Below are 14,522 nucleotides of genomic sequence, written 5' to 3' on the forward strand. Positions count from 1 at the left end.
AATCACCAACATCCCTGACACTAGACAAGGCATGTATACCTGGGCCAACTCCCCTCCCCTCATCCCAAGTAATAACCAAATAAGAACAAAGCCTAGGACATGTCCAGACTTTCCTAAGAATGGAAAATCTACAGCCTTAGCCCACCCCTGCTAGCCCTAACCAATTAGAAATGTACTCATGATTGCCACTTGTGTAAGCCAATTCTAAATAGAATGGTCACATTGCTTTTAAAATTACTTTGGCTGTGCTTTAAAGGAGCCCACACATCCCTCTCAAGGTCACCATTTGTACAGGTGAGCGACCCCACATGCATGTGGTATAGTAAACACTCTTGCTGATTGCATCGTGACTGGTGGTCTTTGGGGGGGGGGGAGGTACTTCTCGGGAACCCTAACATGGTGTGGTTGCATTGACTCAATTATAATTTCAAAGAACAAAAGTCACAGAAGTAATTGCTTCTCAGATTTTGGCCAAGATCAAGTACAAGATTCAAGTTAATAAGAAAGAAAAGCTAGCAAACTCTGTTGCATGCCAACCGGCTCCAATGTAATAGTGTAAAAACTAGAAGTTTTTCTACATCTTATGTTTTGTGTCAAATGGGAGCAACCGTTGCCCACGAGCCAAGATGAGATAGAGAGTAAAAGGAATCAAAGGCTAAGACAGCTTAAAGTCTCAGAAAGGGACTGCCTGTGAAATGCTTACACCAGGAGAGAAAAGAAGATGAGCTTGAATCTGATCCAGGCCTTAGATATTATAATCTTGGAGAGGGAGGGGCAAGGGCTGATGTGTGTTGAGTTAGGTTTTCCAGATTGTCTTCACACTGAGGCTGGGTGATAAACACAGTATTTTAATAAGCACAATGTCTCCTTCCTAGCCCCCTAAGTGGTAGAAATAAGCATTTCAGAAAACCAAGCTCTGTTACTTACAAGCAGGATAGAGGGCTACCAGCTTAAGAACTGGCTAGGGTGAAAACCATTGATGATGTAATTCCCTAAAAATGAACAGCAACTTATCAAATTTACAGCATAAGCCAAATATAAATACTAACAAAAGCAAAATAAAACTGAAAGAAAGCGGAACACTGGGGAAGTCTTTTTGAAGCCCAGTAATCTCTTTGTATTATTACACTGTGTATTTCACTTGAATACATCTAAAAAGAATCAATGTCATACATTGAAATTACCAGTAAACCAATGTCTAGCATTCTACACTCAAAGTAGATGTCACTAATGGTCACAGTTCTCCTTCATGCTGAACTCAGATTCAGACTGACAACTCTTTGTCATCATTACACCCCAGCAAATAAAATCTGACACTCAAAAGTTACGTGTCGTGTCACTCCTGTCCATCAAAGAGAGCCGGGGCTACACAATCAAGTGACCTCCTGAAAGTTTCCTGGTGACCTGATTGACAAAAATCGTGGCTTCTTTGCTATGCGTCTTCATTCAGGCACTTCCATCCACCTCTTGTCTTGAGCTGAGGTGAGGTCAGGGTGATGCCACCTCAGAGTGCAGAAATGGCTGCTCTTTCTCTGCCTGTTATGAAATCAGAGGTAAGTGGATGGGACTGGAAAAAATCATCTTGAGTGAGGTGGCGCAGATCCGGTAAAACCAACGTATCATGTTTTCTCTCACAAGAGGCTGTTAACCCTGGATCTTTAGATGTGTATATTTCACTTGAAATACCCATAGAGGTTAGAAAACTAGTAAGGGTCATAGAAGGTGTGAATTTTTGAAGGGTGAGGCAAAGGGTGTAGCCACAGGTGTCTGTCTGAGAAAACTGGGACAAGGGAAGAGTTTTTAAAAGGGCCGCTGAGAATAATGAAACGGAAGAGGAAGGATTAAATGACGTGGGGGATGGGAAGGCAGAGCAGAGGAAGTTAACCACCACCAAAGGCCTTTTGAAAAAGCGTTAGGAAAACAATTTCTAATGACCCCTTGCTATACCCAAAGATCAGGGCTCATCAGGGAACCTCCTTCTTGCAGAAGGTGGAGATGAACACTGAGACTCTGAGCTGCCATACCTTCAGAGATAAGAGACTGTGGACACTCAGTCCTAAATGAGACATGGTATCAACCCCACAACCACCACAGAAGGTCTAGGGAACTTCAAGAAAAAAGGGATAGAAAGGCCTTGGATGACCTCAAGGAAACTATTTTCTGGACACAAGAGGGAAATTGCACATTAAACTCATGGTGATTGGGACATCATACGCAAGACTTTTAAAAGCTCAAGCCGAAAGTACCAGAATGGAGGCAGGGACATGAGCATAGAATCCCACCACTAGCTGAGCAGCTGTTGGTATTTGATAACTACTGGGGGAAGAAGAGTCAATTTTCTTTAAAAGTGTGACCTCTGGTAGGTCATATTCCAGGGCAGGCCCCACTCCTAAGAGTAGCTGACCGTACACACTGGGTGCCACAGGTATAAAAAGAAATTTAAAAGAAGAAAATTTGAGGTTGGGTAGATAAGGAGGTAGAAGTGGAGAGGGTGGATCTGGGAAGAGTTGGGGAAGGGTGGTGAATATGATCAACTATAGACAATTCTCAAAGGACGAATTACAATATTCTTTAAAGGTAAAGAGTTAAAAAGCAAGAAAGAAGTGTTACCAGGAATCTTGAGGAGACCCAGCAAAGCCCTCATGTGATACCTGGGAAACCGGAGGTTCCCCTCTTGGCGTTCTCAGTCTCCTTTATAAAAGAATTTAAGAAGGACACAAAACAAAGCCTTGAGGGCAATTTATTAGAGTTTAAATGGAAAGTCCCAGCGTTGGCGAGCCCTAAATCTCACCACTGCCTGGAAGGGAGGAGAAGACCAAAGAACTGAAGGAACAAAGGTCACACTGCTGGAGATCGGCCACCTGGAGGCAGGTGGGAGGTGAGCTTCAGGAAAACAGCAAGAAAGTTTAAGTCCTTAAGGAGTTTAAAGACATACCCAGGGTTCTGTCAGGCCTCTGGAAGCAAAAGAAATAGTTATCCCTTCCTGAATCCTGCCTCAGAAAGGCAGGCAGACCTCAGAAAGCCTTATGGTGACTCAGCTGCTAAGAATCACACTAAAGGGCCAGGGCACTCTGGGATGGAAAAGTACATTGCCTCAAACAGCAGTCCTCAACCTTCCTAATGCTGTGACCCTTTAACCAAGTCCCTCATGTTGTGGTGACCGCAAACCATAAAAATTGCTTTCCTTGCTACTTCATAACTGTAGTTTTGCTATGTGATGAATCGTAATGTAATGTAAATACCTGTGTTTTCTGATGGTCTTAGGTGACGCCTGTGAAAGGGTCAGGGTCAAGACCCACAGGTTGAGAACTGCTGATCAAAGTGAACCTGCCTCACTAGATTAAACCTTAAGAGAGGAGACAAGGGCATGTCTCCACCCTAGAGATAGATTCCATTCTCTACAAGGTCAGAATCTGGGTCACTAGAGAGAGGATCAAGTTGCAACTCTCTTAAGTTCTGGCTCTTCTACTCCTGAACTGGAAGGACAGACCTACATGTTTTTATTCTCATTCCACCTGGTTTATCAAGATGCTTTAGCCTTTAAACTCCCTCGGGGGGCTTTTCATCTAGACTTCTACTAGATTAAATCTGGTAGAGATTAGCTGTTGACTCGAATATGAGTGAATTGCATCTAAGGCTCCATCTGTCATTTTCTTCTCCTTTAGACATGGTTCTCTTGGTTATAAAGATTGTGAGGAGCAAGGGAGAAAAAGAGGTGGTGTATGGTCAAGCCAAAGCACTCCAGCACTAAGAGTAAAGTGGAGAACCCCCAATCTTCTTTGGCCCCTGTAATCCAGGCCTAACCTATAGTTTCCCCTGAACATCTTGTCCATGGCAGTAGCATGACATCCTTTGGCTACTCAAGAATAAAGTCATTTACTTCTGGAATCCATTATTCTATCAACGGCATGATATGAAGAGAGTATGGAAGTGACTGGGGCTAAACACTGTGATTGAGTGCTTAATTAGCATACAGAGTCTTAGGTCCATCCCCAGTGATGAAGGAAAGTAATCATCTTTTACTGTTCATTAGTTTTCAGCTATTTTCCTTCCTAGGAATGAGACCAAGAATGAATCAAGCCTCAAATTGTTCCTGAAGAAGCTACAGAAATGCACATGGCCACTCATGTCTCAGCAGACATCACTAATGAGCACAGCTTCTTCCTGCAGAACTCAGATTCAGCCAACAGCTCTTTGTAGACAAGGCAGCTCAGGTGGGCCACTGCTGCCAAATGAAATGTAATACTCCAGATAAAGGCTCTTTACCATCCTGCCAAAGAGACCCAGAGTTGAACCGCAAAGGAGTAAAGGTAGAATTTTATCTAGAAACTATTATAATAAGGAGAAAGAGACCTCACTGTAGAACTGAGTGCAATCTAGATGCAGCCACAATAGTGGGAATCTATGGTCAAACGCAAGATGAGGAGAGGTGTGGATGGATGGAAAATCACTAAGAGAAAATATCTAGGATAGGAGGAAGGCTCTTGCTAAACCATCTTATCAGAACTCTTCCTGGGTATAGGCAAGAGCAATCATGTATCAAGTAGAGAGTGTTGATGCAAAAATACTGCTTTTGCCTCATAGGAAATAGTTTATTCTGGAGCCAATATATAATGACAATGACCATGACCCAAGAACACTGATCTTAGTTGCCCCAAATACTATGTTCCAATATGGAAACAGTATTACAAAAGTTGTTTTTACAATATCAGAACAAAAGAAAGTCACAAACCACTTGTTCATTACATTTCGGGGAATCCTCTGTATAAAGATTGCAGGAAAGTGGGGAAATCCCTGCTATGGACTTCAGAAGTTCACTGACGACATTCTACTGTGTATTGATGTCCCCAGAATTTAAACATTTCCATCCAGGAAGAAGCCTCCTTAAGATTTAGGAAGTGAACCCTTCTTTGTAGTGGGTAGCCATTCCAGCTTTGACCTGGAAGTTCCAACCCCCATTGAGCCTTCGGTAACTGTCACGCCTACGAGGCGGGGCTGAGAGAGGACGCTGAAGACCCGAGATCCGGATGTGCCAGCTCTCTTGGTTCCTGGACCCTAGATGCTGGAGGTAGATGGAGCAGTGTTCTCCAGAGAACACCTGCCAGACTGCGCTACACCTTTCCCAGACTCTGTAAACTCTCCCTTCACTTGTGAGTTACCTCACAAAATAAACCTCCCTTTTAACTACGTGGAGTGGCCTTAATAATTTCACTAATACTTCTTCCCAGCATTCCCTCAGTCTGACTCTCCAGCCTAATCTCTTCCTGCCCAGCTATTGGCCAGTCAGCTCTTTATGAAACCAATGAGAACAACACATCTTCACAGTGTACAGAAAGATTATTCCACAGCAGTGTGTGACTGCTTTTTCTTCTCCACAGGGCTAAAAATGTGTGTGTGTGTGTGTGTGTGTGTGTGTGTGTGTGTGTGTGTGTGTGTGTGTAATAGGTTTTATTAATTTCTTCTTATATGTGTGTGTATATAGGAAGAAATTTATAAAATATTGCTGCTTCACAAGTCATCAGTTTTAAACATTCAACACGCCAAAATGTCACATTTTGATGTAGTGTCTTGAGTCCCGTCCCTCTCTGAAATCCTTAGCAGGATTCATGCATGCTGCAGCTGAATTCTCAAAGATGAGCACTTGACTCAGTCAGCTTAGTTGCAATCTTATCGAGACTCAGCAGATGCAGTTGAGCACATATCTTACAGTTTGTTCAAGAAGGCAGACATACTGGTCATTGAAAACATAGTCGCACAAAATCGCCCACCTCCATTGGAACCATCTAATCCTCTCATGGAGGCAAGCTTGGAAGTGCCTTTAGAAAGAGCAGGGGTTGAACAACAATGCCCCCGGCTTGTCCCTCTGTAGAAAGAAAGGCAGATGCTCCCACTACTCACCTAGTTTACAGCTGTTGTGCAGGACTTTACATGTTAAATAGTGAAGAACTGTCGTTGATTCTTTTCGTGGAGTCCAGGAACATGGCATTGATAGCAGGGGGCTGGGGGACAAAGTCATGAATATTTCTACTAGTGCTTTTCAAATACTCAAGTTCAACTGACTTTTCATATCCATCTGTCAACTGCGGACACTTACCACAATAGCTAGAAGAATTATTTATGTCTCTTCTGTGGATGGTTTAGAAGAACACAGATGAAATATTCAATATCCAGCCACTTGACAATTCTCCAGTTTCCCTCTCCTTCTCTTCTCATTCCAGATGCTGACTGAAGAGCTCGGGCTGGAATTTGGACACCTGGTATTAACCAAGTGGCCCCATGAGAATGTCACAATTAGAGGGGCTTAGGAACTAATACCCCAGAAAAATCCTTAGTGTCAGGGTTAAAATATTTTCAACACAAAACAAATGATTAAAAAAAAAAAAAAAAGCACAAACACCCCCAACACACAAAAGAAGAGCAGCCAGACCAGGAGACTTTGTCTTGTGCTCAATCATTTATCAGTGGATGTTTCCTCTGCCATGCTTAGCCATCCATCAGACATCTACAAGCCAAGTGAAAAGTCATCGTTCTCAGCAAAAGTGGCCTTTGAGTTCCTGCCACATGATTTAAGTAACTGTTTACATACACATATCAGAGGTGGTATCTGCACAAGGTTTGGGAAAGTTGATAAGTCTTAATTTGTATCCCCCCCCCCAATTAACAATTTTTAAGCCAACCAAGTCTAGGGAAGCTAGCAGGTTTGTTTGATTTCTACCTGGTAACTTGAAAGAGAGAGAATTCTTGTGAGGAAACAGGACTTCTGCTCTGACTGACTCCCTGATGTCAGAGCAGTTCTGGGAGCAGACCCAGGGTGCTTATGGAACAACTTGCCTTAGTACCATGGCAACCAGATAAGGATGCACTTCTATACACATGTCTTCTAGTTTCCATAAAGTGAAGCACATCCTGTTATAAGGAAATGTGTTACATTACAATTATTCCTTTTATCATTATTTTGTGTCTCCAAGTGGGTATTGGGTAACAATCTTGCTGCCTTGTCAATATCCAGAGACAGTTCATATTTGAATGACAGAGGGAGGCAGGGCTGCAAAAATTTTTTTAACTTGACTGAAATCCTACCACTTGGGAGGCAGAGACAGGAGGATCAGGCATTCAAGGCCTGTTTCAGCTATAGACAGATTTCAAGGCCAACCTGGGTTACATGAGGCCTTGTCAAAATAATAAAAAGGCCCAAAGAAACAAAATAACAAACAATAAGTGAATTTGTGAGGAGTAGCACAAAAGAAAACCAGAGAATGGACAAAGGAGAGAAGAGAGGGGAGAATGCATGTGTGCTGTGTGTTTTCTCCGACCTAATCATTGAAAAACCACTTTCCCCAGATCCTAGGGCTGAGCCAACCCCTCATGCCTCTACTTCTGCTGATCAATTCAAACTCAGAAACTGCAGGCTGGGATGGTGGTGCATGTCGTAATATCAGCACCCGCAGCAGAGGGAGGAAGCAAGAGCTGGAATCTTGTGTTGTGAGGAAGACAGGCGATGTGAGAGCTTATTTGAGGTACTGAGCTTGAGAAGATAAAGAAAAGAAACTATAGACAGGCGGTCAGAATGTACTTCAAAGACTGAGCCCTCTCCCGGTATGTTCTGGACTCTGGCCCGATCTCTATCCTATAAAACAAAGCCTGACGGCTTCAGGTGGGGGTACGGAGGCTCCGGGCAGATGTAACTAGTCATTCGGGGGCTTTTAGAAGCCTGTGGCCGACAGGTAGAGGTGGTACGCAGCACCAGTTGGAACTGTGCAAAGGCGGCGCCCACGGAGAAGCCTTCTACCTCTATTTGTTTCATTTTTATCTTCCTTTAAGAGTGGTTTTCATTGCTTCCCTGCCGGCTCCGAGCCTCTGTGAGCCTCCAGAGAGCATCTCGGGAAATCACTTACATTTGAGTTTAAAACATCCAATTACTTACATGGAGGCATGGGAGAGTCAGTAGAGGACAGAGAGGCGGCTCTGTGGCCTCGTTCTTGAACAGAGAGTTTTGCAGCAGGAAAAGCTGCCTATGGAGGCGACTGGAAAGTCGCTTCGTCCCACACTGAGAAGCCCCCCACTGCTGGCGCTTCTGGAGTCCTACCGCTGCTTTTCTGAACATGGCACCACCGAGTAGAACCGAGTCACCAGAAAGCTAGCTGATTTTGCACACACAAAAGCACACTTCAAAGCCTGGGAAAGTCATGGCTGCTGTCCGGTACGGATGTGAACAGGAGCTATTGAGCTGCTGGCTCCTTGTGTACTTTTAGTCTGATGGGACCCCAGAGGAAATAAGTCTCCAAAGCTGCTTTTCAGTTAGGTCATGACACTCACTGAGTTGGCCGGGAACCTACATGTAAATATATATATCAACAGTGAGGAGAGCCTCCGGAGAGATGTGGGAGGAGACTGAAAGGGACGCTCACACACCTAAACAAACACGAAAACAAAACAAAGCAAAGCATAAATGGGTTTGCTGCTTTTGTTTTTCTTTCTAACCAATTTTAATTCTAAGCAGCAAATGGTACAGAGGGCTATGGATTTTTGTTAAGCATCCTACCCTGTTTTTAAATGAAACAGGGATGCAAAGGGAGAGACCAGAGAACTGGGAAGGATGTTGGAAATTGGGAGTCTCACTACAAAATAAACAAACCACAAGTGTTGCAGTTATTTAGCTGAAAGGGTAAACAACTTTCCTTTAAGACTCATACAACAAAGAATTCTTGTTTATCACTGCCTCCCTGCAGGAACATTAGCTTAAGCTGGACCGATTAAACTAAGCATGGGGCCCAAAGCTGATTGAAGAGAGCGTGGCATCCAATATTTCACAGAATCTCCAGAGTCACACAGGGCTGGCAGTGGGTGGTGGTTATGAGTACAGTCTCTCTTCAAAGTTGCTTTGTATTTTCATCACAAACAAGAGTAACAAAAAGACTTTTTTTTTTTCAGGCAAGGCTTTGTTAAGTATGTCATTTAGGGTGAGGAAAAAAGAAAAATATCCTTTATAAAACTGCTATATAAACAATGCAGGAAGGGGAGGGGGTGACCTTAGGTCTAAAAATGTCATACCACATGTGTGCTGTGAACCTTCTCTTTATTGCCTCTGCCCAAAGGGAGTGGAGAGAAGAGCATCTCATAGAAGAGCCTTGGAAGTAGACTTGAATGGACTCCCTAGATATGCTAAGAGACCAGACATGCCATGCCATATGTGCCTTATTGGCATAATGAGTTTTTGAATATGCTGTTGTTTGGTCTTTTTACTCTTTTGGTCTTTGGTCTTTTGGCTCTTCTGGGGCCTCACCACCCAGCTCCCAAATAAATTTTTAATGGAGGCTTATTCTCAACTATAAATGCCTGGCCTTAGCTTGGCTTGTTTCTTGCCAGCTTTTCTTAACTTTAAATTATCCCTTTAATTGTTGCCTGTCAGCTTTTACCTTTCTCTATTTCTGTATATCTTACTTTCTTACTCCATGGCTGGCCCCTGGCATGATCCTCTCCTTGTTCTCTTGCTCTTTCTTCTTTTCCTCCTAGATTTCTCCTTCTATTTCTTCTCTCTGCCTGCCAGCCCGCCTATCCTTTTTCCTGCTTCTCTATTGGCCGTTCAGCTCTTTATTAGACCATCAGGTGTTTAGACGGGCAAAGTAACACAGCTTCACAGAGTTTCACATAGCATAAACAAATGGAACACATCTTAAAATAGTATTCTACAACACAAGTATTTTTGTTACTGTTGTTCTTTAGACATTGTAGGCATGGGAGAAAAGGTTCAAGGGAGGAAGCATTTGTTTTGACTCAGGGTTCATCCTTGTGACAGGAAGGCATGATGGTGAGAGCTCCTCTTAGCAGCAGGGACCTGAGGTTGCTTGCTCACTTCTCAGTAGATCATCATCAGGTTGCAGAGGAAGGAGAATGCCAGGACACAGCTGCATTTTTCTTTTCTCTCCAACTCAGGAGAAATTTGTAAACAAGGTATGTTATCCTTTTGTGAAAAAAAATTTACATCTGTAAAGGAAATATGCCTTTATAAGGCCACCTCCCCTCCCCTCCCCTCCCTACCAGTAGAAGGAAACTATCTCTAGACAGCCAGTGAGTGGAGAAGGCATAGACTGAGCACTACAGAGCAAATCTTAACCCTGCTGACTGTGTTCATCTTACCTTGTCCTAACCGGTCCTTCACCGCATACTTCCTTCCATGTTTCCTTAAATTACGGTGTGAAGTTTCAATCTCTCAGGTGAGCTCATCAGATTTCTCATTTCTACAGTGGCTCCCTTGCATACATGATCTTTTGTTAAAGAGAATCCCAGTTAAGAACTGTGGCAGAGGGAGAGAATAGTCTTCCTTCCTCCAACAAGAGCAAGCATGTATTTCTGCAGACTGATGAGTACATGTCCAGAAAGAGTTCCATACCAGAGCTGAGAGGAGAACAGAGCTTCTGAGAAAGCAGGGACTGCCCTATTTCTCCTCCCTTAGCTGACTATCAACCCTTCTTCCATACCTGAAGCTACTGGGAAGCTAAGTGACCGTTCTTGCGGAATATACAGAAGGCATTCTGAATCCGGGGGGACCAGGCACACGGTGAAAAAGCTGCTCTGTGGGCAGCAGGAGGGAGAAGACGATCAGTTTTCCTCCTAGTCCAAGAACATTCTCAGCAAAAAGGGCTGAGAAATAAATCCCATGTTCACACATAGCCCTCCGGGATGTTTTTCCTTTAGCCAAAGCTTACTTTTCAGCAAGCTATTTACCTTCAATTTAAAGCAGCAACAACTGATTGAGACAAAGTGAGCCCTGAGAGAGTTGTTTGTGGAAACAGGGTCTTACACACTGTAGCCCACGCTTATCTGGAACTCACTGTGTATCTCAGTTGCAGCAAGCCTCCCCACCTCAACTTCCCGAGTGCTGGGATTATAGGCACCATCTCTAATCATCATCATCCTTAGGTGATTTTGAATGCTTTTGTGCAAGATCTCCCTTAACCTTCATTGAAGTCTTATGAACAGAAGATTGCTATCCTTAGAGATGAAGAAAACAAAATCATAATTAAGGAATTAGCCCATGGTTGTGGAGTTATTAAATTATGCAACTAGGATTCTGCCATTTTTGAACCCAAATATAAGAAAAGCAGCTGATAGTATAGGCTTTCAGATCTTTAACCTTAATACCAAAGTCAAAATTCACAAAGCATACTGTATATAGAATTTTATCTTGTCTAAAATGGGATTAACACCCAATAATACCACCTAATCCCAAATAGGATTTGAGTAAATTCATTAAGGGAGTTGCGGCCCCCACAGGCTGTTGCATGTTATTTTTGTACAGGGCAGTGATAATCAGATTGTCTCTTTGTCAGATTTTTCAAAAGGTGCCTATTTCCAACTTATTTGCCAAAATAACCTACATAAATATCCTCTGCAATTATCAAAGTAAAAAACTGCAGAAGCTCGTGCAGGAAGAACTCAGAGCTGAAGCAGAGTGCAGTGGTTGGTGTGTGACATCCCAGCACTGGGTAGGCTGAGGCAGAAGGAACATGAATTAGAGGATGGCCCGGATCCTGCACGGTGAGTCAGAGCCATTAATAGGGGCATGCAATTTATAGAAGGGATATTTTAATATACTTCTTTCTGAACAAATGAATTTTTTTTTTTAATTTTTTCGAGACAGGGTTTCTCTGTGTAGCTTTGGGCCTTTCCTGGAACTCACTTGGTAGACCAGGCTGGCCTCGAACTCACAGAGATCCGCCTGCCTCTGCCTCCCGAGTGCTGGGATTAAAGGCGTGTGCCACCACCGCCCAGCTTGAACAAATGAATTTAAGTACGTTGATAAACCAATCATGTAATCTTTCATTAAGGTTATCTGTGAAATAAATTATATCAGAGCAGATAATTTTAGTATTGACATCTCTGAGTGTGTCTTCACTTGTTACTATAGAAAACATGGCCCCTGAACCTGTCAACCATGCTGGTGATCTTCCATATAGACCTCTTCCCACACTTCACCCACCTCCACTCTGAAAAAAGAAAATCATTGAAGTACCAAACACTGCCACCAAAAGCATGAGTTCAACATTTAAAAGCACAAGTGAGCTGAAAGAACAAAGGAAGTTTTCCTTGGGAACAAAAGCACCGGGTTGTTTGCAAAGCAGCGTTATTCACGTAAAGAGGAAGCATGGAGATTTCACTGGGAACCTATACATATCCAGGAAAGAAGATGTAGGGGAGGGCCCCTTCCTGAGCATGCTCCACTCATGGTCATAAGTTCAAAAAGAAAAGACCCTAAACACGAACATTTGGGGGCAAAGAATTTAGTGTTAAACAACACTTACTCTAGGTCACCTAAAACAATGAGTCAGGGTGACTTAGTGGTCTTGGCTGTTTCTTCCTAAGATTTTCTATTTTAGACGAAACAAAAAGGAAAAATAAAAACCATTGAAGGTGTGTCAACAGACTTTAAAGGGCAATAGTTTTCTCTCTGGCAAGTAGTGAAGTCTCCTCTTTCTGGTACCTTGCTTGGTGGCTAAGAGCAATCCACTGCTATTCACTGAAAGACTCAGAAGTAAGTCCAGTACTGTCTGTCTATCAACCCAAAGACCATGATCAGCTTACACATGGCAGTGGTCCACAGACACCAGTAACATCCTCATGTAGGTAAGTGTTTTGGAATAACCAACCATCCTCACACAGATTCAGTCCTCCTGCGCAAGTACAGAGTATAGCAACATCAAAGCAAATAAAAACATCATAACTGAAAAGTATCCTATTTGAATATTCAAAAATCACTGTTACGGTCTATATATAGATAAGTTTTAAATGATAAATTTTAAATCCCCAGTTGCTGGGTGTGGTGATATTTTATTTGTACTGAAATGTGATTTTAATTTTATGTTAATAAATAAAGTTGCCCTGGGGTCAGAGCTATTAGAGCCATAGCAAGAGCGTGGTGGTTAAAAGAGCTAGGTAGATTTCTGTGTGTTCAGGGATACAGCCAGTATTGGAGACATACGCCTTTAAGACCTGGAGGGCGGTACTTACAGGCAGTGATGAGGCAGTCATGTGGTTGGATTTACAACCAATGAGAAGGCAGAACAGAAAGATTATTTAAACAGAGACACAGGAAGTACCTCCCTCTCTCGGGGAAGCTAGGAGCACTGTAGGAGGTAAGATTTTATCTCTGAGCTCTGACCTCTCGGCTTTTTCTTTTACATTGGCTCTGTGTTTTTTATTTTAAAAAGACGATTGGTTACATCTACATCTGGCGCCCAACGTGGGGCTCGAACCCACGACCCTGGGATTAAGAGTCCCATGCTCTACCGACTGAGCTAGCCGGGCAAATTTCAAAAGAGCCACCTAGTGTCCTAGGTGTGAATCCAGAGAGAGAGAGAGAGAGAGAGAGAGAGAGAGAGAGAGAGAGAGAGAGAGAGAGAAACAGAGAGACAGAGAGAAAGCAAGAGAGAAAGCGAAAGCAAAAGTGAAAGTGAAAGTGAAAGTGAAAGCGAAGGGGTAGCCGGCTAAAGCTTAAAGCCAGCCACTTGTTCCCTCTTGAGACGAGTCAAGGCTTGGCTTTACAGGCAGGGCCCCTGTTTAGCAGGGCAGGCCTGAGCTGTTTGTAGCACTGGCTTTAAGCAAGCAGCTCACAGTCCAGCCTGAGCCCAAGCAGACCTATGAACTATGATCTCCTCTAATTAAGAGGTTTCTCTCTGTTAAAATGAAACAGTTTTTTGCTTATTACAATATAAACCATATTACAGGTATACCACATAATCCTACAGGTCAATCAGTTATAGAAAGGTCAAACAAAACTCTAAAGGATATGCTAAATAAACAAAAAGTAGTAACAAAAACCCCCAAAAATAGACTGCATAATGCTCTATTAACTTTGAATTTTCTGAATGCCAATGAGAAATGAACAACAGCTACAGAGAGACATTGGGTAATAGAAAAAACTAAAGAATTAAATCAGCCTATATACTTTAAGGATGTGCTGACCTCAGAATGGAAACCAGGGTATGTATTACGTTGGGGACGAGGTTTTGCTTTTGTTTCTACAGGAGAAGATAAGCTGTGGGTACCATCAAAATTGATAAAGGTTCGATTTGAACAAGAGAAACCTCTTAATTAGAGGAGATCATAGTTCATCAACCAGCATGAACATCCAATTTAAACTAACTTGTACAGTAACACATGCCTTTTCATTTAATCAGATAATAACTTGCCAAAAGGAAACATCCCCAAAGTTAGTCTTGGGGAAAGGTTTTTGTTTTTGTCTTTTAGGAAAATGATGATTAAGGAATCTGAAGAACACAAGACAAATGAGACAACTAAAGAAAAGGGACAAATCATCTATCCCAGGAAACAAAGTGAAACGACGTATGGGTATATATAATCTAAAAAAAAATTTATGTCTTCTTAAATGTTTGTTTCTGCTTTTCTCTAAAGATTTAACACTATTGGTTTTCTAATAGTCCCAGTTCAATTAAAATTTAAAGCAGACTTTGGAGTTGGAGAATGGCTCTCTCCTTCTTTAAACTCAAGCATGTTGTTAAAAG

At 42.6% G+C, this 14,522-nt stretch overlaps 1 non-coding gene across 1 annotated transcript; it reads right to left on the reverse strand.

The window, feature by feature from the left end:
• Positions 1-13,232: 13,232 nt before the first annotated feature.
• Positions 13,233-13,305, reverse strand: Trnak-cuu (transfer RNA lysine (anticodon CUU)). Its single transcript has one exon. It is a non-coding gene; the product is annotated as a tRNA-Lys (tRNA).
• Positions 13,306-14,522: the final 1,217 nt, after the last annotated feature.

Source organism: Peromyscus maniculatus, chromosome 17 (genome assembly GCF_049852395.1).
Source record: "Peromyscus maniculatus bairdii isolate BWxNUB_F1_BW_parent chromosome 17, HU_Pman_BW_mat_3.1, whole genome shotgun sequence".
Classification (NCBI taxonomy): Eukaryota; Metazoa; Chordata; class Mammalia; order Rodentia; family Cricetidae; genus Peromyscus; species Peromyscus maniculatus.